Source organism: Ahaetulla prasina, chromosome 1 (assembly GCF_028640845.1).
Source record: "Ahaetulla prasina isolate Xishuangbanna chromosome 1, ASM2864084v1, whole genome shotgun sequence".
Taxonomy (NCBI): Eukaryota; Metazoa; Chordata; class Lepidosauria; order Squamata; family Colubridae; genus Ahaetulla; species Ahaetulla prasina.
This window is the reverse complement of record NC_080539.1, coordinates 286,573,876-286,595,533: the sequence shown is the minus strand read 5'-3', so window position 1 is coordinate 286,595,533 and position 21,658 is coordinate 286,573,876. Positions and strand designations below refer to the sequence as shown.

Here is a 21,658-nt window from a genome sequence, read left to right as displayed (position 1 = left end):
CAATTTCCCTATCTGGAAATGATTTGGGAATGTTTGCTTATCCTTCCAAGGCGCGATCTTGATTTACAATCCTTTTTTCCATCAAACTCTGAAAATGCTGCCTAGTTTTACAAAATCAAAGTAAAATATCAATAAAAACAAATATATAAAACCAATTAAACTAATAAAGGCATAACCTACTCTTAAGGTGACCAATCGTCCTCCTTTAGGGAGGACAGGTCCTTCTTTTGTGAGTTCTGTCCTCTCTCGAAAAGTGTCCTCCTACATGTCCTCCTTTTCAATATTTGAAGACTAATCTGTAAATCTCCGTATTCGATCGATGCCGATCCGATCTGTTGTGTGTGATGTGACGTATTTGTATTTGACATGTCGATTTGTCAAGGCTCGGTACAATGCGGTGAGACACAATTATGAGATGCATGCAGTCCACAAAGGAGAATTGTTTTGAGAGGGTGCACCGCGGGCAAGTGGCTTTGTTTACTTCTTACCGAAACACGACAGGGCACACATGCACGCATTAGACTCACTTCTTTCTCAGTGAATATTCGATCATACACAGGTGAGCACAATAATTCACATTTTATTAATTCATTATCTATTTAATATTTTCCAAATATGCATAATTTTATTTACAAGTTTATTTATTCAATGGAAAAGTAATTACAATATAAAATGTTATTGTTACAAATATTTTTATTATGCATTTATCATATTATAGTGTATTCTGTACTATTGTTGCAATGACTAAACTGTTTCTTTTATTTACGATATTTTTTTTCTTCAATTTATTTGTGTCCTCTTTCTCATTGTAAAAAAGTTGGTCACCTTACTACTCTGGCAACTACAATCCAAGCAATAATTCTCATAAATTTAAAAACTTTGTGGAAAGCTTCAGTTAAGCAACTTCCTGAAGGTCCACAGAGAAGCCATCCTTCAAAGCTTTAGAAGAAGATTGTTCTAACGGAATGGAATCTGAAGTATTTCACTCCAAATCTCACATATAACCTGAAATTTTCCTACCTGAGATGAAATCAATTCTATCAGAAGTCAGTCCTGAAAATATCTGAAAACCAACCAATAAAGGAATTTATAGATTTTTTTTTTAATCCAGAATTTTAAATTGTATTCAGAAACCTACTGACAGTGGCCAGAGAATTGATATTTCAGGGTTCTAGCTCACCTTACTGACCACAGGCAGGTTACTGCATTTTGGATCTGTTGTAGCTTCTGAGTATTCTTCATATTTGATCAGATTTTCCAAGGATCTTTTCAACCCTACAGTGTTCAGTGTTTAGACCTGCAATGGAAAAAAAAACTGGCAAGCCTTTATGGAATTCTGTCCAACTACAGTCTATTGCTATGATTTATATAGGAAATTTTGTTTTGAGTTCTTTCTTTCTTTATTTTGCATGTTGTTATCCTGAGTGTAAAATCATCTTAGATATAATCTATAGAAAGATGTGTTATACAGGTTAACAACGAATAATTGAATTGCCCATTCCAGTATGTGATAAATGGTAACTCCCTAATAACTCATGCTCATCTCAGCAGTAAACAATTCAGATTTCAATGGGCTTAACTCTCTGATGAGTGCGTGTATAGCATTGCAGTTTAAATCACTGGTACTGTGCCATCTACTTCTCAGATAAACCTCTCGTTGAGACAACATATGGCACCATATAAGAACATGCAAATAAGTGACTGGGATTTAAATGCTGATCCAGACTGACATCATTCTTGCCTTAATCACTGCCTGACGCCACCCAATCCAGAACTGCCATTTAGGATCGGTAGGTCATTATGAAGACCTACAACAGCTTCAAGAGAAATGAAGGCAGAAATGTAAGGCATGCCACCAACCTTGTTTAAACATGTTATTAGCCTCATCGTCTTTTATAGGTTTTAGTTCAAGATGACGGTCTTCAACTGGGATAAGGAGATAAAGAAGAGATGATACAAAGCACTTGTCTTCTGAAGGGTGCATAAATATATCTCAAGCATTAATTACTTGAAATTGTTTTTGCTCTACAGCTGTAGAAGTCTCACTCAGCACTGTTATTATTCCTCTGAAAATTGACATCATGTTGTAATTTCAGAGTAGGAAACAGATCTCATGTTAAAACTTATACTGGAGCCACCTTGTATTTGGTTGACATATTCCTTTATTCCTCAATCTGGTATGCTCAAAATATGTTAATCTTACAAATCCTAGAATCCATGCTACAGGTCATGCTGACTGGAAATTTCCAAAAGATCTGGAAGGCACCAGATTGGAGATTGCTGACTTGTTCAGTGGATTTGCTTGTTTATATCAAGTTTGTAAATAGCTCAATAGAGCAAGATTGTTGCTCAATGCCCACCATATTTTGGTTACTTTTTTAAAAATACAGATGTCTATAATTATATTTTTTAGATTTTTAGGAAATAATTACAAATTATTTGTAATTTGTTACACAGTTAAGTAACCAAATAGAAATGTTCAAAAAAGTAGTTTAATATTCAAAGTTCCTTGCAACAACTCATATGACTTTCACGTTCATTTTAAAAATATACACAGATTTTTCCTTCAGCAAGCAGATAATCACCTTTTTACGACTACTCCATGAATATTCCAAATATTCTTTGTACAGCAAAGAAAAATTGCGGCCAACCTAAAACTGATATTATTCTGCTGATATGCTCAGCTTCATGAAGCTCTTGGTAGACGTTAAGCTGGCTTGGGTTGATTCTGTGCAGTCTCTAAGAACGTCTCGGAATTTTATTTCATAACATGGGTTGTGAAAGAAAAGGAAGATAAATGTAATAAACAAATGGTTTACTGGCAGAGAGATCTCTTTGTTACTTATTTGCTGGAATGAAATCCTTGAAAATTTGGTACAAGTGTTTGCATGAATCATGATTCTCTAATACATTTTAACATATTGCTCAAGTTTGCCATTATCTTGCCGAAAGTAAGGATGTTGCGGCCAAAATCACATCCACAGATATAAATAGCTCAAGTGCACTGACATATTTTATTGCATTAAAATACAGAGAAAATAATGTACAAAAATAAATTTAAAAAGAAAATAGCATTTTCTTTTCTTATTTTCCCAGCTTTAAAGAAATATTTTGTGGTTCTTAATATTTTAAAATCTTTTGGACATTCATTTGATGTTGATTACTGAATGTTTTATTACTTCTTGCTGCAGTTTCTTAAATTTTTAGTCCATGTAGGATAGTCTAAAACAGTGGTCCCCAATCTTTGCATCTTGCATCTTGCATCTTGGCAGCCTGGCTTGGCGGGGTGGGGGGGAGTTGAGAGGAGAATTGGGCTGCATTAGCAGTAGGCCAGCACACACACACACACATGCAAGTCAAGCTGCACATAAGTGCAAGTGCGCCAGCCCACCACTCACATAAGCCAAGCTGCATGTACTTGCACGTGTGCTGGCTGACCACTCACACAGCCCAGTTACAAATAGGACATGGCCCAGTATTGGACCATGGCCCAGGGATTGGGGATCCCTGGTCTAAAATGCAAACAGAACCACTTCTCTAATCAGTTTTTACACTGCAAGGAGTATCCCAAAGGTGCATTTCAAAAGGCAACTGGACTTTTGTTTTTACTTGAAGACATTTTACTTCTCATCCAAGAAACTTCTTCAGTTCTTATTGAATGATGGAGGATGGAAGGATGTACATTCCTTGCAGACATCTGGTTGTTAGCGCACTTTCTGAGAGTTGTTGAGATCACTTGAAAGTTAATCTCTGTCCTCGTGGTCACCTGAATAGTGCAATTGGGTGTGGAACCTTCTTGGAACTGCCGAAAAGACTGTTGTAAATAGGAGATAGGTAGGGTCATATGAAGAACCCCCTGAACTGAAGAAGCTTCTTGGATTAGAAGCAAAATGTCTTCACGGTAAAACAAAGTCCAGTTGCCTTTTGAAAAAGCCCCTTTGGGACAGCCATGACCTGAATGACTGAGAATTGCCATAGACACTGCAAAGAGTACTTTGCAGAAGGGCACCTGCCAATGCATTCATCTTTATCAGCAAGACCTAATAAACTACAGATAAACTCCTGCTCCATTCCCAAAAGCTTTCTTGGGAATAACCATCCTAAACTCAATAAGATCTACATCATAGTAGACATATGTGGGACTTGATCTGCTAAGATTCTTGTTCTGGAAAATTGGTTTTGCTGCTCTAAAAGTTTTCTAGTTAATTGTGTAGTAATCATTCTTTCCCTACCAACCAACCCTCAAATTCATATGAGGAAGGTTAAAGAAATGTAAGATCATCATGTAGTACTGCATACCTTATCTTTAAGCTTACAAATATTCTTCTATTTCATCCAGCAGGTTAGCTAAATAATCTTCAGTCTAGGATCTGCAAATCTGTTTAAGCTTCCATTCAACAAGAAATTCAGGATTTAATCCCAAACTCCATAAATTAAAATTATTTAAGCATACAGTTGCTGCATTCAGCATTAATTTTCTCATTGATAGAGGTGATAGAGGGAGCCCCTCGTGGCTCCCGCGTGACACCTATCCTGCGCAGACTGCACTGGCTACCTGTGGCCTTCCAGGTGCGCTTCAAGGTTCTGGTGAACGTCTTCAAAGCGCTCCATGGCATAGGGCCGGGCTATTTACGGGACCGCCTACTGCTACCGAATACCTCCCACCGACCCGTGCGCTCTCACAGAGAGGGACTCCTCAGGGTGCCGTCGGCGCGACAGTGTCGTCTGGCGACGCCCAGGGGAAGGGCCTTCTCTGTGGGGCTCCGCCTCTGAACGAACTCCCGGGACTCGGTCAACTTCCGGACGTCGGAACCTTTCGTCGCGAGCTTAAAACGCATTTATTCATCTGCACAGGACTGGGTTAGTTTTTTAAATTTATGGGTTTTAATTGGGGGTTTTAAATGGGGTTTTAAATTGTATCTAAATTTTTAGGCCGTTATTGAATCAGTTTTTTATATAGTTTTTAATTTGTATTCTATGTATTGTGTTTTTTATTGGCTGTGAACCGCCCTGAGTCCTTCGGGAGAAGGGCGGTATACAAATATAATAAATAAATAAATAAATAAATAAAAATTGCAGAAGAGCTTGAAATGAATCTCAGCACATGTTGATCACATGAGTTTGATGTTTCTTGTTTATGTCTATTTCAGTAAACCAAATAGATTTCAGATATCATTGTAACCATTCCTGCCTCTAAGGTATAAGGACTCAAGAACTTCAATTAGTTTAGTGTTGACCTGGCAATCTTGTGGGCATTTTATTCCAAGTATGTCAAAATATAATTAAATTCTTACGTAAATTATGCAAAAAGGAAAAGATAGCACTGTTCATTCACAGCTGAAAGGTCAATCTTTGTGTACACTTCTGATAATTTGTGCTATACATTGGACATTTTGTAAACAGGATGGATTTGATTTAAATCAATTTAAATCATGATTTAAATCACTAGTAAAAAGGCTTAATTTAAATCAACTAAATTTAAAATTATAATTTTTAAAGAGCAACTCTCAACTTTGTCCCGCAGCGGTTCCTCCTCTGACCCACTGTTGATCTGCTATTCACTTTAATGGGATGGCTGGTGATACGTCAGTGACACAACAAGGTCAGGGTCGTGGCAGGCAGCAGGTGAGTGGATGCCCGCTAACAGGCACTGCCATGATGGATCTGAAATGACAGCTTCTCTTTAATATTATATTTATAAGCTGCTTAGAAGGTTTTACTTTCATTTTTACTGCTTGCCCTTCCTCCTCACACTTAGAGTTTGGTGGTACAGATGCATTTCTTTTCAAACAATCGTACAGTTTGTAATGTACATAGATTTGCAAAACAATGGGATAAAGGAATATTCCTTGCAGACATCTGGTTGTTAGCGCACTTTCTGAGAGTTGTTGAGATCACTTGAAAGTTAATCTCTGTCCTCGTGGTCACCTGAATAGTGCAATTGGGTGTGGAACCTTCTTGGAACTGCCGAAAAGACTGTTGTAAATAGGAGATAGGTAGGGTCATATGAAGAACCCCCTGAACTGAAGAAGCTTCTTGGATTAGAAGCAAAATGTCTTCACGGTAAAACAAAGTCCAGTTGCCTTTTGAAAAAGCCCCTTTGGGACAGCCATGACCTGAATGACTGAGAATTGCCATAGACACTGCAAAGAGTACTTTGCAGAAGGGCCCCTGCCAATGCATTCATCTTTATCAGCAAGACCTAATAAACTACAGATAAACTCCTGCTCCATTCCCAAAAGCTTTCTTGGGAATAACCATCCTAAACTCAATAAGATCTACATCATAGTAGACATATGTGGGACTTGATCTGCTAAGATTCTTGTTCTGGAAAATTGGTTTTGCTGCTCTAAAAGTTTTCTAGTTAATTGTGTAGTAATCATTCTTTCCCTACCAACCAACCCTCAAATTCATATGAGGAAGGTTAAAGAAATGTAAGATCATCATGTAGTACTGCATACCTTATCTTTAAGCTTACAAATATTCTTCTATTTCATCCAGCAGGTTAGCTAAATAATCTTCAGTCTAGGATCTGCAAATCTGTTTAAGCTTCCATTCAACAAGAAATTCAGGATTTAATCCCAAACTCCATAAATTAAAATTATTTAAGCATACAGTTGCTGCATTCAGCATTAATTTTCTCATTGATAGAGGTGATAGAGGGCCTCGTGGGCTCTGACACCTATCCTGCGCAGTCTGCACTGGCTACCGCTGGCCTCCCGGGTCCGCTTCAAGGTTCTGGTCAACGTCGTCAAAGCGGTCGATGGCATAGGGCCGGGCTTATTACGCGACCAACTACTGCTAATACCTCCCACCGACCGCGCGCTCTCACAGAGAGGACTCCTCAGGGTGCCGTCGGCGCGACAGTGTCGTCTGGCACGCCCAGGAAGGGCCTTCTCTGTGGGGCTCCGCCTCTGGGCGAACTCCCGGGACTCCGTCAACTTCCGGACCTCAACCTTTCGTCGCGAGCTTAAAACGATTTATTCATCTGCACAGGACTGGGTTAGTTTTTTAAATTTATGGGTTTTAATTGGGGGTTTTAAATGGGGTTTTAAATTGTATCTAAATTTTCAGGCGGTTATTGAATCAGTTTTTTATATAGTTTTTAATTTGTATTCTATGTATTGTGTTTTTTATTGGCTGTGAACCGCCCTGAGTCCTTCGGGAGAAGGGCAGTATACAAATATAATAAATAAATAAATAAATAAATAAAAATTGCAGAAGAGCTTGAAATGAATCTCAGCACATGTTGATCACATGAGTTTGATGTTTCTTGTTTATGTCTATTTCAGTAAACAAAATAGATTTCAGATATCATTGTAACCATTCCTGCCTCTAAGGTATAAGGACTCAAGAACTTCAATTAGTTTAGTGTTGACCTGGCAATCTTGTGGGCATTTTATTCCAAGTATGTCAAAATATAATTAAATTCTTACGTAACTTATGCAAAAAGGAAAAGATAGCACTGTTCATTCACAGCTGAAAGGTCAATCTTTGTGTACACTTCTGATAATTTGTGCTATACATTGGACATTTTGTAAACAGGATGGATTTGATTTAAATCAATTTAAATCATGATTTAAATCACTAGTAAAAAGGCTTAATTTAAATCAACTAAATTTAAAATTATAATTTTTAAAGAGCAACTCTCAACTTTGTCCCGCAGCGATTCCTCCTCTGACCCACTGTTGACCCGCTATTCACTTTAATGGGATGGCTGGTGATACGTCAGTGACACAACAAGGTGAGGGTCGTGGCAGGCAGCAGGTGAGTGGATGCCCGCTAACAGGCACTGCCATGATGGATCTGAAATGACAGATTCTCTTTAATATTATATTTATAAGCTGCTTAGAAGGTTTCACTTTCATTTTTATTGCTTGCCCTTCCTCCTCACACTTAGAGCCTGGTGGTACATTTCTCTTCAAACAATCATACAGTTTGTAGTGTACATAGATTTGCAAAACAATGGGATAAAGGAATATTCCTGAACTTTGCTTTATGATTTATCTCATGCTTACTGTGACATTGTGTGAATGCATCAATGCAGTGCATATTATCTCAGCTTGCAGAGCTTGGATTCATTGAATTAGTTAACCAAAAATGTAAATATTGCAGAATATTTACGCAAGTAAATAAGTAAGCTCCATTTCATGCTGAATAAACTAAAGCATTAATGTATTTTAAATAGAAATTTATTTTAGATAGATTTTTACTATAAAAGCATTTTATTAAAATAAATTTGATGAAAATAAAAAAACTGATTTAAATAAAAAAATCTGATTTAAATTTTTAAAAATCCATTTTTTTATTTTTTTTAAAAAATAATTAATTTTTATCCACGCTGTTTGTAAATAATATAAACATCTATAGGTAGTCCTCGACTTATGACCACAATTGAGCCCAACATTTATGTTCTTAAGTGAGACATTTATTGAGTTTTCTTCATTTGCCATAATTGTTATGTGAATCACTGCAGTTGATAAGTTAGTAACCCGGTTGTTAAATGAATCTGGCTTCCCTATTGACTTTGCTTGTCAGAATGACCTTGGGACAAAGCAACAGTTGCAAGCATCTGAATTTTGATCATATGATCATGGGGATGCTGCAAAGATCAGAACTGTGAAAAACAGTTCATAAGTCATAAAACACATTTTTCAGTGCCATTGTAACTTTGAACAATCACTAAATGAACTGTTGTAAGAAAAGGACTATCTGTATTTTGTTATAGAAAGTGTGAATAGATTGCATATATAATTTACATCATATCATTTTACAGAAATAAAATCAGATCATGAGGGTTGATACCAGGGGTGGAATCCAGCAGGTTCTGACAGGTTCTGGAGAACCAGTAGCAGAAATTTTGAGCAGTTTGGAGAACTGGCAAATACCAGCTCTGGCTGGTCCCAGAGTGGGGTGGGAATGGAGATTTTGCATATCCTTCCCCTGGAGTGGAGTGGGAATGGGGATTTTGCAGTATCCTTCCCCTGGAGTGGGGTGGGAATGGAGATTTTGCAGTATCCTTCCCCTGCCACATTCACCAAGCCACACCCACAGAATCGGTAGTAAAAAAAATTGGATTTCACCACTGGTTGATACACATGCAACATTCATATATGTATGTTTAAAAAGAAGAAAATAACTAAGCATTAAGTATCAGGGCCAAGAAGTGATGCCATCAATACTTATAGCAAACTTCATAACTTTAATAATTCATGTGAACAGGATATCTGCATAGCACTTATAATAGTAATATCATGTATCTTTTGCCAACCTCCAGACTTACTACTGATAGAATGTTACAGCAAGTCACCTATGTGTGAGTTGGGCAGCTAAATAAATTTGTTTGATAAATAAATATATAAATCATAATTAAGCGCCTCTTTACAGCGGTGATACATCTCCATGAAGGCTTGAAGACCCTATTATTATACCACAACCATATGAATGTAGGCACTTATCCCAGGGCTAGGGAGTGCTTGAACTTAGAAACAAACTTCTCCAACTTTAGTAGCAAAATTAATGTTGTAACTCTAATGACTGATAATGCACAAGTGACAGCAGATTGGCCTTTGAAACTATGTGTGATTTAGTATTTCCGTAGTACTCTTGTTCCCTTTCACTCTTACATAAGTTATGCAACAGTTGAAAGGAATAGCTTTTTGAGTTAGAAATAGCTTCATTAAAGAGAAAATGAATGTAAGTATCCTGTTGCCATTTACAACATATATAGTAAGAGCAACATTTCAATGCATAGACCCTTTTAATATTACCTTCAAGTTGGCCAGCAGGACAGGAAAGGAATCACAATGATAAATGTTATCCTGAAACAGTTGAGTAGAAAGTCATCAAGACTGAACGCCAACTGTCAGTCCTATAATTTCTTATTATTTATTTATTTATTTATTTGATTTGATTTTTATACCGCCCTTCTCCCGAAGGACTCAGGGCGGTGTACAGGCATAATAAAAAACCGGCAATACAATATACAGATTTAAAATACGATTTAAAAAACTTATTTAAATTAGCCCAATGATTAAAATTTACCCTACTAAAACCCCGTTTAAAATTAATAAATTTAAGATTAAAATCCCAATTTAAGCCAGCCCCGCGCGGATAAAAAGGTGAGTCTTGAGTTCGCGATGAAATGTCCGAAGGTCAGGTATTTGGCGAAACCCGGGAAGCTCTGCTCCAGAGTGTGGAGCCCCACAGAGAAGGCCCTTCCTGGGGCCGCCAGCCGACATTGTTTGGCGGACGGCACCCTGAGAAGTCCCTCTGTGGGAGCGACGGGTCGGTGGGAGGCGATGGTAACAGCAGGCGGTCCCGTAAGTACCCAGGTCCTAAGCCATGGAGCGCTTTAAAGGTCATAACCAACATTAAAGTGCACCCGAAGGCCACAGGCAGCCAGTGCAGTCTGCGCAGGAGCGGTGTTACATGGGAGCTACGTAGCTCCTCTATCACCCGCGCAGCTGCATTCTGACTAACTGAAGCCTCCGAGCGCACTTCAGGGGAGCCCCATGTAGAGAGCATTACAGTAATCCAAGCGAGAGGTAACGAGCATGAGTGACTGTGCATAAGGCATCCCGATCAAGGAAGGCGAACTGCCGAACCAGGCGAACCTGGTGGAAGGCCCTCCTGGAGACGGTCACAAATGGTCTTCAAACGACAGCCGATCATCCAGAAGGAGCACCCTATCCTTTGGGGCCAGTAACCGCCTCCAACAGCCAGCCGCTGCAGCTGACTGAATCGGGTGCCGCATCCACAGCCACTCCGCCTTGGAGGGATTAAGCTTGAGCCTGTTTCTCCCATCCAGACCCGACAGCCTCCAAACACCGGGACAGCACTTCAACAACTTCATTGGGGTGGTCCGGGTGGAAAAGTACAGCTGGGTGTCGCCAGCGCACTGCTGGTATCTCACCCCAAACCACTGATGATCTCACCCAACGGCTTCATGTAGATGTTGAACAGCAGGCGAGAGAATCGACCCTGAGGGACCCCACAAGTGAGGCCTCGCGGTCGACCTCTGCCCCCTGTCAACACCGCCCGCATCGGTCGGAGAGATAGGAGGAGAACCACCGATATACGGTGCCTCCCACTCCCAATCCCCAACCGGCGCAGCAGGATACCATGATTGATGGTATCGAACACCGCTGAGAGGTCTAATAGGACCAGGGCAGAGGAATATCCCCTGTCCCTGGCCCTCCAGAGGTCATCCACCAATGCGACCAAAGCTGTCTCCGTGCTGTATCCGGGTCGGAAGCCGGACTGGAACGGGTCTAGATAGACATCTTCATCCAGGCTTCTACAACCTTCGCAACAAAGCGAAGGTTGGAGACTGGACGATAATTACCAAAATAGCTGGGTCCAAAGAGGGCTTTGAGGGTCTCACCACCGCCTCTTTCAAGGCGGCAGGGAAAACCCCATCCAACAAAGAAGCGTTGATAATCCTCTGGAGCCAGCCTCGTGTCACCGCCTGAGTGGCCAGTACCAGCCCGGAAGGGCACGGGTCCAGTAAACATGTCGTGCCGTGAAGCCTCCCCAACAACCTGTTATTGCTCCATGTTTTGACTAATGAATGCAAAAATATCTGGGTTGCCCCAATAGTTGCTTTGACTTTGGCCACTCACCAGAGTAATTCTCTTATTTCACAATCTTCCCTCCTTCTCGCCCCCACCCCAAATGTAGTCTTTTCTAAGGAATTTATTTCATACATTTGCTAAAGTGGACTGTAATTGCCCAAAACTAATTATGTTAGTTTAATGTCAAAGGCTTACACGGCTATCTGTTTAGAAATTGTAATTGCAGTGAGCAGTGAGTTAGCCTGCAATACTACATTCAAACCACTGTGCCACCATGGCTCAATGTAGAGCACAGGTGTCAAACTTGCTGCATCACATTGCCATCAGGTGACGTTTCGTGATGTTTTTCCCATTCGCGGACCTGGGGTGGGCATGGCCTGCACATAATGCATCCAGCCCAGGGTCCACTAGTTTGACATCCCTGATGTAGGGAAATGTAGAGAAAGACTGCAGAGCCTCACTGGTCACATTCTTTCCAGTGCTGTTACCGAAGTGGCTATAGCGAAGTGGTTATAGAAGTGGCTATAAAGGACATCTGAACATTTATTTGTATGACCACAGTAATGTGTTGTTCTTATATGTGTTTGTCTGCATGTACCGTCTCTCCAGGCACTAATCAAGCTGTGAGCTCCTGTTTGTGTGTACACACGAAGTTTTTAAAAAATGGGACCATAAATTTTATTTGTGTGGGTGTATGTGAGATTGGGGGGAATAATAATAGTAATTATACTAAAATGAGAAATGCATGTGTAGTCTGGTTGTAAAAAAAAAACTCCTTGAAATTCTTGTACTGCTGTAGCTATAGGCTGGATATTAAGGTCCGTGTTTCAAGATGTATAACATCATCATATAAAAATAAGTACATACTGGTACTGTAATTAGTACATTTAGATTTATAGTTTTAATGTGGAGGCAAGGACTGGGGTTTTGTTTTGTTTTGTTTTGTTTGCTGCTAATCTCACTCCCAGCAACCCCTTTACTGCTGATCGGATTTGCAGAGATCACTGTGTGCTGGGCAGAAGATCTGAAGAAGAAACTTAGACAAAGTTTTCTGCATACATGCTGAGACCTTGCAAGATCTGCTGGATACTGATAGCCAGAGGTGGGTTTCAGCAGGTTCTGACCAGTTCTGGAGAACCGGTAGTGAAATTTTGAGTAGTTTGGAGAACCTGTGGTAAAAATTCTGACTGGCCCCACCAACATCTATTCTCTGCCTCCCGAGTCCTAGCTGATTGGGAGGAAATGGGGATTTTGCAGTAACCTTCCTCTGGAGTGGGGTGGGAATGGACATTTTACAGTATCTTTCCCTGCCATGCCCACCAAGCCACACCCACAGAACCGGTATTAAAAAAATTTGAAACCCACCACTGCTGATAGCCTTCCGTATCCCCTGAGGATCTGGTCATTGAGGCAGACTGTTTTACCTTCTGGAGATCTTAATTCGTTTTAAAACAATTGCCAGATTTCTGCACAATAGAATAACCGGAAGAGTTATATGGATGAATACAGCTGGAACACCAGTGCATTGAAGATGTGCTTTAGACCTTGCTTGAGCAAAGCACTATCCTGCAGTTCCTTAGAACCATCCACTATTTTTAAGGATTTGATACAAGACTTCAAAAAAAAAAAAAAAAGATGCCACTCTTTTAGGAACTGTGTTTTCCTTATAGTAGCACCAGCCTTTTTTCAGGCTTGTGGGACAGTCCAACAAAGGGGAAGGTGCCAGAGGTGGGTTTCAGCAGGTTCTGACCAGTTCTGGAGAACCGGGAACGGAAATTTTGAGTAGTTTGGAGAATCGGTAGTAAAAATTTGAGTAGTTTGGAGAACCTGTGGTAAAATTCTGACTGGCCCCACCAACATCTATTCTCTGCCTCCCGAGTCCTAGCTGATTGGGAGGAAATGGGGATTTTGCAGTAACCTTCCTCTGGAGTGGGGTGGGAATGGACATTTTACAGTATCTTTCCCTGCCATGCCCACCAAGCCACACCCACAGAATCGGTAGTAAAAAAATTTGGATTTCACCACTGGTTGATACACATGCAACATTCATATATGTATGTTTAAAAGAAGAAAATAACTAAGCATTAAGTATCAGGGCCAAGAAGTGATGCCATCAATACTTATAGCAAACTTCATAACTTTAATAATTCATGTGAACAGGATATCTGCATAGCACTTATAATAGTAATATCATGTATCTTTTGCCAACCTCCAGACTTACTACTGATAGAATGTTACAGCAAGTCACCTATGTGTGAGTTGGGCAGCTAAATAAATTTGTTTGATAAATAAATATATAAATCATAGTTAAGCGCCTCTTTACAGCGGTGATACATCTCCATGAAGGCTTGAAGACCCTATTATTATACCACAACCATATGAATGTAGAGCACAGGTGTCAAACTTGCTGCATCACATTGCCATCAGGTGACGTTTCGTGATGTTTTTCCCATTCGCGGACCTGGGGTGGGCATGGCCTGCACATAATGCATCCAACCCAGGGTCTGCTAGTTTGACACCCCTGATGTAGGGAAATGTAGAGAAAGCCTGCAGAGCCTCACTGGTCACATTCTTTCCAGTGCTATTACCGAAGTGGCTATAAAGGACATCTGAACATTTATTTGTATGACCACAGTAATGTGTTGTTCTTATATGTGTTTGTCTGCATGTACCGTCTCTCCAGGCACTAATCAAGCTGTGAGCTCCTGTTTGTGTGTACACACGAAGTTTTTAAAAAATGGGACCATAAATTTTATTTGTGTGGGTGTATGTGAGATTGGGGGGAATAATAATAGTAATATCATGTATCTTTTGCCAACCTCCAGACTTACTACTGATAGAATGTTACAGCAAGTCACCTATGTGAGTTGGGCAGCTAAATAAATTTGATAAAAAATAATAAGGCGTCATAAAACAAGAAAATAACTAAGCATTAAGTATCAGGGCCAAGAAGTGATGCCATCAATACTTATAGCAAACTTCATAACTTTAATAATTCATGTGAACAGGATATCTGCATAGCACTTATAATAGTAATATCATGTATCTTTTGCCAACCTCCAGACTTACTACTGATAGAATGTTACAGCAAGTCACCTATGTGAGTTGGGCAGCTAAATAAATTTGATAAAAATAAAAAATCTGATTTAAATTTTTAAAAATGGGACCATAAATTTTATTTGTGTGGGTGTATGTGAGATTGGGGAATAATAATAGTAATATCATGTATCTTTTGCCAACCTCCAGACTTACTACTGATAGAATGTTACAGCAAGTCACCTATGTGAGTTGGGCAGCTAAATAAATTTGTTTGATAAATAAATAAATAAAATTGCAGAAGAGCTTGAAATGAATCTCAGCACATGTTGATCACATGAGTTTGATGTTTCTTGTTTATGTCTATTTCAGTAAACAAAATAGATTTCAGATATCATTGTAACCATTCCTGCCTCTAAGGTATAAGGACTCAAGAACTTCAATTAGTTTAGTGTTGACCTGGCAATCTTGTGGGCATTTTATTCCAAGTATGTCAAAATATAATTAAATTCTTACGTAACTTATGCAAAAAGGAAAAGATAGCACTGTTCATTCACAGCTGAAAGGTCAATCTTTGTGTACACTTCTGATAATTTGTGCTATACATTGGACATTTTGTAAACAGGATGGATTTGATTTAAATCAATTTAAATCATGATTTAAATCACTAGTAAAAGGCTTAATTTAAATCATGATTTAAATCAATTTAAATCAATTTAAATCATGATTTAAATCACTAGTAAAAGGCTTAATTTAAATCATGATTTAAATCACTAGTAAAAGGCTTAATTTAAATCATGATTTAAATCAATTTAAATCATGATTTAAATCAATTTAAATCATGATTTAAATCACTAGTAAAAGGCTTAATTTAAATCATGATTTAAATCAATTTAAATCATGATTTAAATCACTAGTAAAAAGGCTTAATTTAAATCAACTAAATTTAAAATTATAATTTTTAAAGAGCAACTCTCAACTTTGTCCCGCAGCGATTCCTCCTCTGACCCACTGTTGACCCGCTATTCACTTTAATGGGATGGCTGGTGATACGTCAGTGACACAACAAGGTGAGGGTCGTGGCAGGCAGCAGGTGAGTGGATGCCCGCTAACAGGCACTGCCATGATGGATCTGAAATGACAGATTCTCTTTAATATTATATTTATAAGCTGCTTAGAAGGTTTCACTTTCATTTTTATTGCTTGCCCTTCCTCCTCACACTTAGAGTTTGGTGGTACAGATGCATTTCTTTTCAAACAATCGTACAGTTTGTAATGTACATAGATTTGCAAAACAATGGGATAAAGGAATATTCGTGAACTTTGTTTTATGATTTAGCTCATGGTTACTGTGAAATTGTGTGAATGCTTCAATACAGTGCATGTTATCTCAGCTTTCAGAGGTTGGATTCATTGAATGAGTTTACCAAAAATGTAAATATTGCAGAATATTTACGCAAGTAAATAAGTAAGCTCCATTTCATGCTGAATAAACTAAAGCATTAATGTATTTTAAATAGAAATTTATTTTAGATAGATTTTTACTATAAAAGTATTTTATTAAAATAAATTTGATAAAAATAAAAAAAATCTGATTTAAATAGCAGTCAATCAGGTCTTTCTTGTATCAATAGATATAGATATCTTCCTGTTCTGTAGTGATAATGAAACTGTCTTTTAACAGTGGTTTATTGCAGACTTCCCAAGCTCACTGCCAGTCAGTGGACTTGTAAAAATATATTGATTACTGAAATTGGTTCATTGAAGCATACAACGACAGATAGCAATGTGAGTATTAAATTTCAGAAAACTCACACTTTAATCCATATAAGCTGTGCTATATGAGACTGTGATCACTTGTAATCAGCAAAAAAATGTTATAATTCAGGTTCTAAAGAGATACTCAATTCTGAATCCATTTTGGGAGTACCATATTTAGTTAAATGTCTTTGAAAAAGCAAGGGATGTGAAAGCATAAACAAATGCAACTATATCCATAATATTATTTGCTGGGGGAAAAACCCCTAAGGTATTGTTCTCTTTAAGGCAAAAATATGGGAGGGGATGGAGTTTAATTGGAGTATTCCTGCATTTTCCTAACATTTATTTAAGAAACCATGATTACAAAAATTTGACAAACACTCCTCTAGGGTTAGTGCGTAAGCAAAAAATACCGCAGCCATTATGAAAATTGCATGGGTGTGTTGATGTCAGTTACTAGGAGCTAAATCTTGACTGACAGTGACTTTACAGTTTTATCTAAATTTACTGTATAATCATATAAGTCTGTTGAAGTGATGATATCCCTCTTCCAAGAATAGTTTAGCTGTGAGCAAGTAGTGAATTAATCTATGAACTCATAAACTAGGTTCAATTTGAAAGAATATCATGTATAATGGGCAGGTTCTTAGACTCAGGACCAGGTGTATATTTTTTCTTTTTTACTTTTAGTAGAGTTCAGGTTTACAGTAAATGATTTGAAGCTGTCTATATGCCAATCAGATTTCACTTTCCTCTTTAAGCAGAATGGACTTTGTGTCTTGTACACATCTTCCAGCCTTGCTCCAGAGTTTTGAAGGATCATCCACAGTAGATTTGAGGAACTCACACAGAATGCAAAGCAGAGTGGAGAAATGAAAGACCTGTTGTACTACCATTACATTGGATGTAGCAATAGCAATAGCACTTAGACTTATATACCACTTCACAATACTTTACAGCCCTCTCTAACAGAGAGGGTTTACAGAGTCAGCACATTGTCCCCAACAATTTGGGTCCTCATTTTACCGACCTCGGGAGGATGGAAGGCTGAGTCAACCTTGAGCCTGGTGAGATTTGAATTGCCAAATTGCAGGCAGCTGGCAGTCAGCAGAAGTAGCCTGCAGTACTGCACTCTAACCACTGGCTCATTATTAAAACCATAAACATTTAAAACCTGGCACCAATGTTAAGCTTCCATAACCAATTCATTGTTAAATCCCCCTCACTCTATTCCAGAGCTTGGGGTGGGGAAGTTATGTAACAGAGGTGTTAAATGGCCAAAGCTAGGGACATCCATTACTGGGCACACTGTCACATTCTGGACCAGCTATTACTTCTAGATGGTCTTTAAAGCCAGTCTCATATAGAACACATTGCAGTAAGCCAAACAGGATGTGACCAAGATATGAGTAACCATGAACAAGGCCTCCCAGTCCAAAAAGGGGCACAGTTGACGTACTGTAGGAATCTATGCAAAGGTGCCCCAGCCATGAATGCCAGCTGCTCCTCAAGGAATCTAGGTGGATTCCCAAATGGTGCACCAATTCAGTCCGGGGAGTGCCATCCTATGCAGAGTCAGAGATGAAATATCATCTTGGCTGGGTTGGGTGTAGGCAAAAACCAAGAGCCTCTCTGGCTTGCCAGGATTGATCCAAAGCCAGTTCCATCCCATCCAGACCCTTACAGCTTCCAGGCTGTTGGCCAGTGCCACCACAGCATCACCAGTTATGTAACTGTGTGTCATCAGCATAGTGATGATACTGCATTCTGTACAAACTGGCAATCTCCCTCATATAGATATTTAAAAAGAAAGGGAAAGGTTCAATCCCTGAGTACCCCATATTGCAGGAGCCTAGGGCTTAGCATCTGCTCCCCCACTAACCCTGACTAGAATTGGCTGTAGAAGAAGGAAGAGATCTTTCATAATACAGTGCCTCCCACTCCCAACTCCCAAAGCTGGTCCTGAAGCAAAACATGGTTGACGATATGAAAAGCCACTGAGAGGTCCAGGAGGACCAGAATGGCTGCACCACACTATCCTGAGCTCTCCAAAGGTCACTGACAAGTGCACCTAATGCTGTTTCAATGCAATGCCTCAGACTGAACCCAGACTGAAAAAGATCCAGATAATTCACTTAATCTTGGGCTCTTTGTAGCTGTGCACCAACCACCCAGTATGAGCAATTTGTTTCTCTACTGAACTATTATATTCCTCTAATATTTTGTTAGTACCTATTATGCCCAGTAGTAGTATAGCTCTCAATAAACATATTGGGGAATACAAATGGAAGGATGACCTCATTTCCTATTTATGGCTTCCTACAAACCTGTTTTTGACCACCATGAGAATAAAATATGTAGACTATAGTCTTAGCAGGGCTTTCCCTAAGTATTTTTAAACTCAACCAAAGCACTGTTTTGTTCTAGGTTGAGAAAGTATTTATAAACCCAGCATGTTTTCAAAGAAGGAAAGGTGTTTCATATGGATCCTGGCTTTTGATACAAAGTGCAAAACCGAGTAGGGAGCTAAACTTAATTGGTCTTCTGCACTGGTACATAGGGAGGAGCATGGGTGGTGGCAATCTCCAGCCTGCATGTGTGACATCCACTACCACATGACCTCTTTTACACCTCATCATACTGCTAATTTCAACAGTTTATTAAAGTTTGGTTTCATTTTTTTGTTTAAGGCAGGTATCTTTCTTTTTTTTTTTTTTTTTTTGCAAATTTTTTTTATTTTTCCATAATAATTCCCACAATTTGACCAGTGTACAATACAATCACTTATCCAACAATCAGTCCTATACTCAAATTATACTCAGTCAGGGCTGCTCGACTGCCACTCCCCCCTTTAATCCTTTCTTCCCTTCTCATCCTTCTTAAACTTCCCCCACCACCTTCTCCTCACTTTCCTACTTCCCCTCCTCTTTCCCACTTCTCACTACCATCCTTTCTAACCCTCTATCTTCTCCTTCTTCTCCTCCTCCTATCCTTTCTTCTCCCTCCCTTCTTTCCTCCCTTCCCACCTACCTACCTACCTTCTTCCTTCTTTACTCCTCTTTCCTTACCTTTTCCTTCGGGAGTGTTTGCCGAGCAGTCCCGACATTACACCATTCCAACTTGTTTAATTCTACCATTATTCCTGTACAATGGCAACCAATCAATTTATAGTCTTCCCTTCCCACCTCCTTCCCCGAGACTTCCCAGAAGAGAATACAGGGTATTGTAACTAACAAACATAATCTAAAATATAACATAAAACATATTCCATTTCACACCATCACACTATCAATTCCCTTCTTTCTTAAACTAATACATAATAATTCCTAACTTCACTCAAAAACTAATTGATATTTTTTAATCTGATACTTATTTTGAATATAATCAATCCACTTCCTCCATTCCAATATATATTTTTCTTGTGTACAGTCTTTCAAGTAGGCAGAAATTTTTGCCATTTCTGCTAAATTTGATACTTTACTAATCCATTCTCCAATTGTAGGTAAGTCTTCTTTCTATCCTGAAGTGCTTCCAAATTTAGTGATTTTGTATCTGCTGTATGTGCTGGAGAGACTCCCGGTGTTAATGTTCCTGGAGTTTTTGTAGCAGTTGACTTTAATTGTTTTGCTGCCATCTCTTAAAATTTCTCTTTAACTTAATATTACGTATAAACCTTTTAAGTCTTTTTTTTTTTCCAGTCTCAGTATCTCTTCTCCCTTCTCATTACAATGTTTGAAAAAATAAATAAATTTCCAGCTGGCCTCAGCAATAAACAACAGACAGTGAGACTTGTAACACTTTCGTTTTCAACTGTGTAGCTCATTAAAGAACGATCGCCATTTTCACTTTGAAGTCAGATCCAAAACTTAAAAAAAAAATAACAGGGAATTGATTGATTACTTGCTTTTATAATTAGAGCTCTCCTGTTTCTGTTCAGTCCGGTATTATCTTCTTTAAGTTAAAATTGGTCCCGGCTAATATTACGTATAAACCTTTTAAGTCTTTTTTTTTTTTTTAAATCAGTCTCAATATCTCGATCTCTTCTCCCTTCTCATTACAATGTATCTTTCTAATATTCAGGAGTAAATTCATATTGTAAGGCATCTAATGGCTTCTTTTTTTTAACCTTTGGCATGGATTGCAGACTATAAACTGCATAACATTAGGTTAATTTTTTTAACCTAATGTTATGCAGTTTATAGTCTGTAATCTATGCTTCATCCAATTATTCTCCCATAGTATCAATGTATTTTTATTTTTTTTAAAAATCATATATCAACACTGTTTGAGTACTTTTTGGTGGCTAGTAAATACGACTAATACAATATATTATTGTATTATTATTATTGTATAATATATTATTGTATTATTATTAATAATAATAATAATAATAATAATTAATATTATTATTGCAGGTGAAGCAGGTGAAGCTAAGCAAGATCACATCAAATACCTGTACAATTAGCACAGGGGCCCTCCAAGGCTGTGTGCTCTCCTCACTCTCTGTATACCAATGACTGCATCTCCAATGATCCATCTGTTAAGCTACTGAAGTTCGCAGATGACACAACAGTGATTGGTCTCATTTGAGACAATGACGAATCCGCATATAGACGAGAGGTCGAACGACTAGCCTTGTGGTGCAACTAAAACAATCTGGAACTGAACACACTCAAAACCGTAGAAACGGTGGTAGACTTTAGGAGAAACCTTCCATACTTCCACCTCTCACAATACTTGACAACACAGTATCAACAGTAGAAACCTTCAAATTTCTAGGTTCTATCATATCACAAGATCTCAAATGGACAGCTAACATCAAAAACATCATTAAAAAAGGACAACAAAGAATGTTCTTTCTGCACCAACTCAGTAAGCTCAAACTGCCCAAGGAGCTGCTGATCCAATTCTACAGAGGAATTATTGAGTCTATCATTTGCACCTCTATAACTGTCTGGTTCGGTTCTGCAACCCAACAAGAAAAACACAGACTTCAGAGGATAATTAGAACTGCAGAAAAAATAATTGCTACCAACCTGCCTTCCATTGAGGACCTGTATACTGCACGAATCAAGAAGAGGGCCATGAAAATATTTGCTGATCACTCGCATCCTGGACATAAACTGTTTCAACTCCTACCATCAAAACGACGCTATAGAGCACTGCACACCAGAACAACTAGACACAAGAACAGTTTTTTCCCGAAGGCCATCACTCTGCTAAACAAATAATTCCCTCAACACTGTCAGACTATTTACTGAATCTGCACTACTATTAATCGTTTC

At 38.7% G+C, this 21,658-nt stretch overlaps 1 long non-coding RNA gene across 3 annotated transcripts in view; it reads right to left on the bottom strand.

Annotated features, from left to right (window-relative positions):
• Window positions 1-668: 668 nt before the first annotated feature.
• The window catches only part of LOC131187410 (uncharacterized), a 40,652-nt gene continuing 19,662 nt past the window's right edge, over window positions 669-21,658 (bottom strand). The window contains exons 3-5 of one of the 3 annotated variants that reach the window (XR_009152544.1): window positions 1,861-1,926; window positions 1,181-1,297; window positions 669-1,063 (exon numbers count right to left, since the gene is read on the bottom strand). This is a non-coding gene — a long non-coding RNA (uncharacterized LOC131187410). Of the gene's footprint in view, window positions 1,298-1,860; window positions 1,927-2,585; window positions 2,961-21,658 lie in introns of those variants that run through there. The other 2 variants (XR_009152545.1, XR_009152543.1) reach the window with 2 other exon arrangements.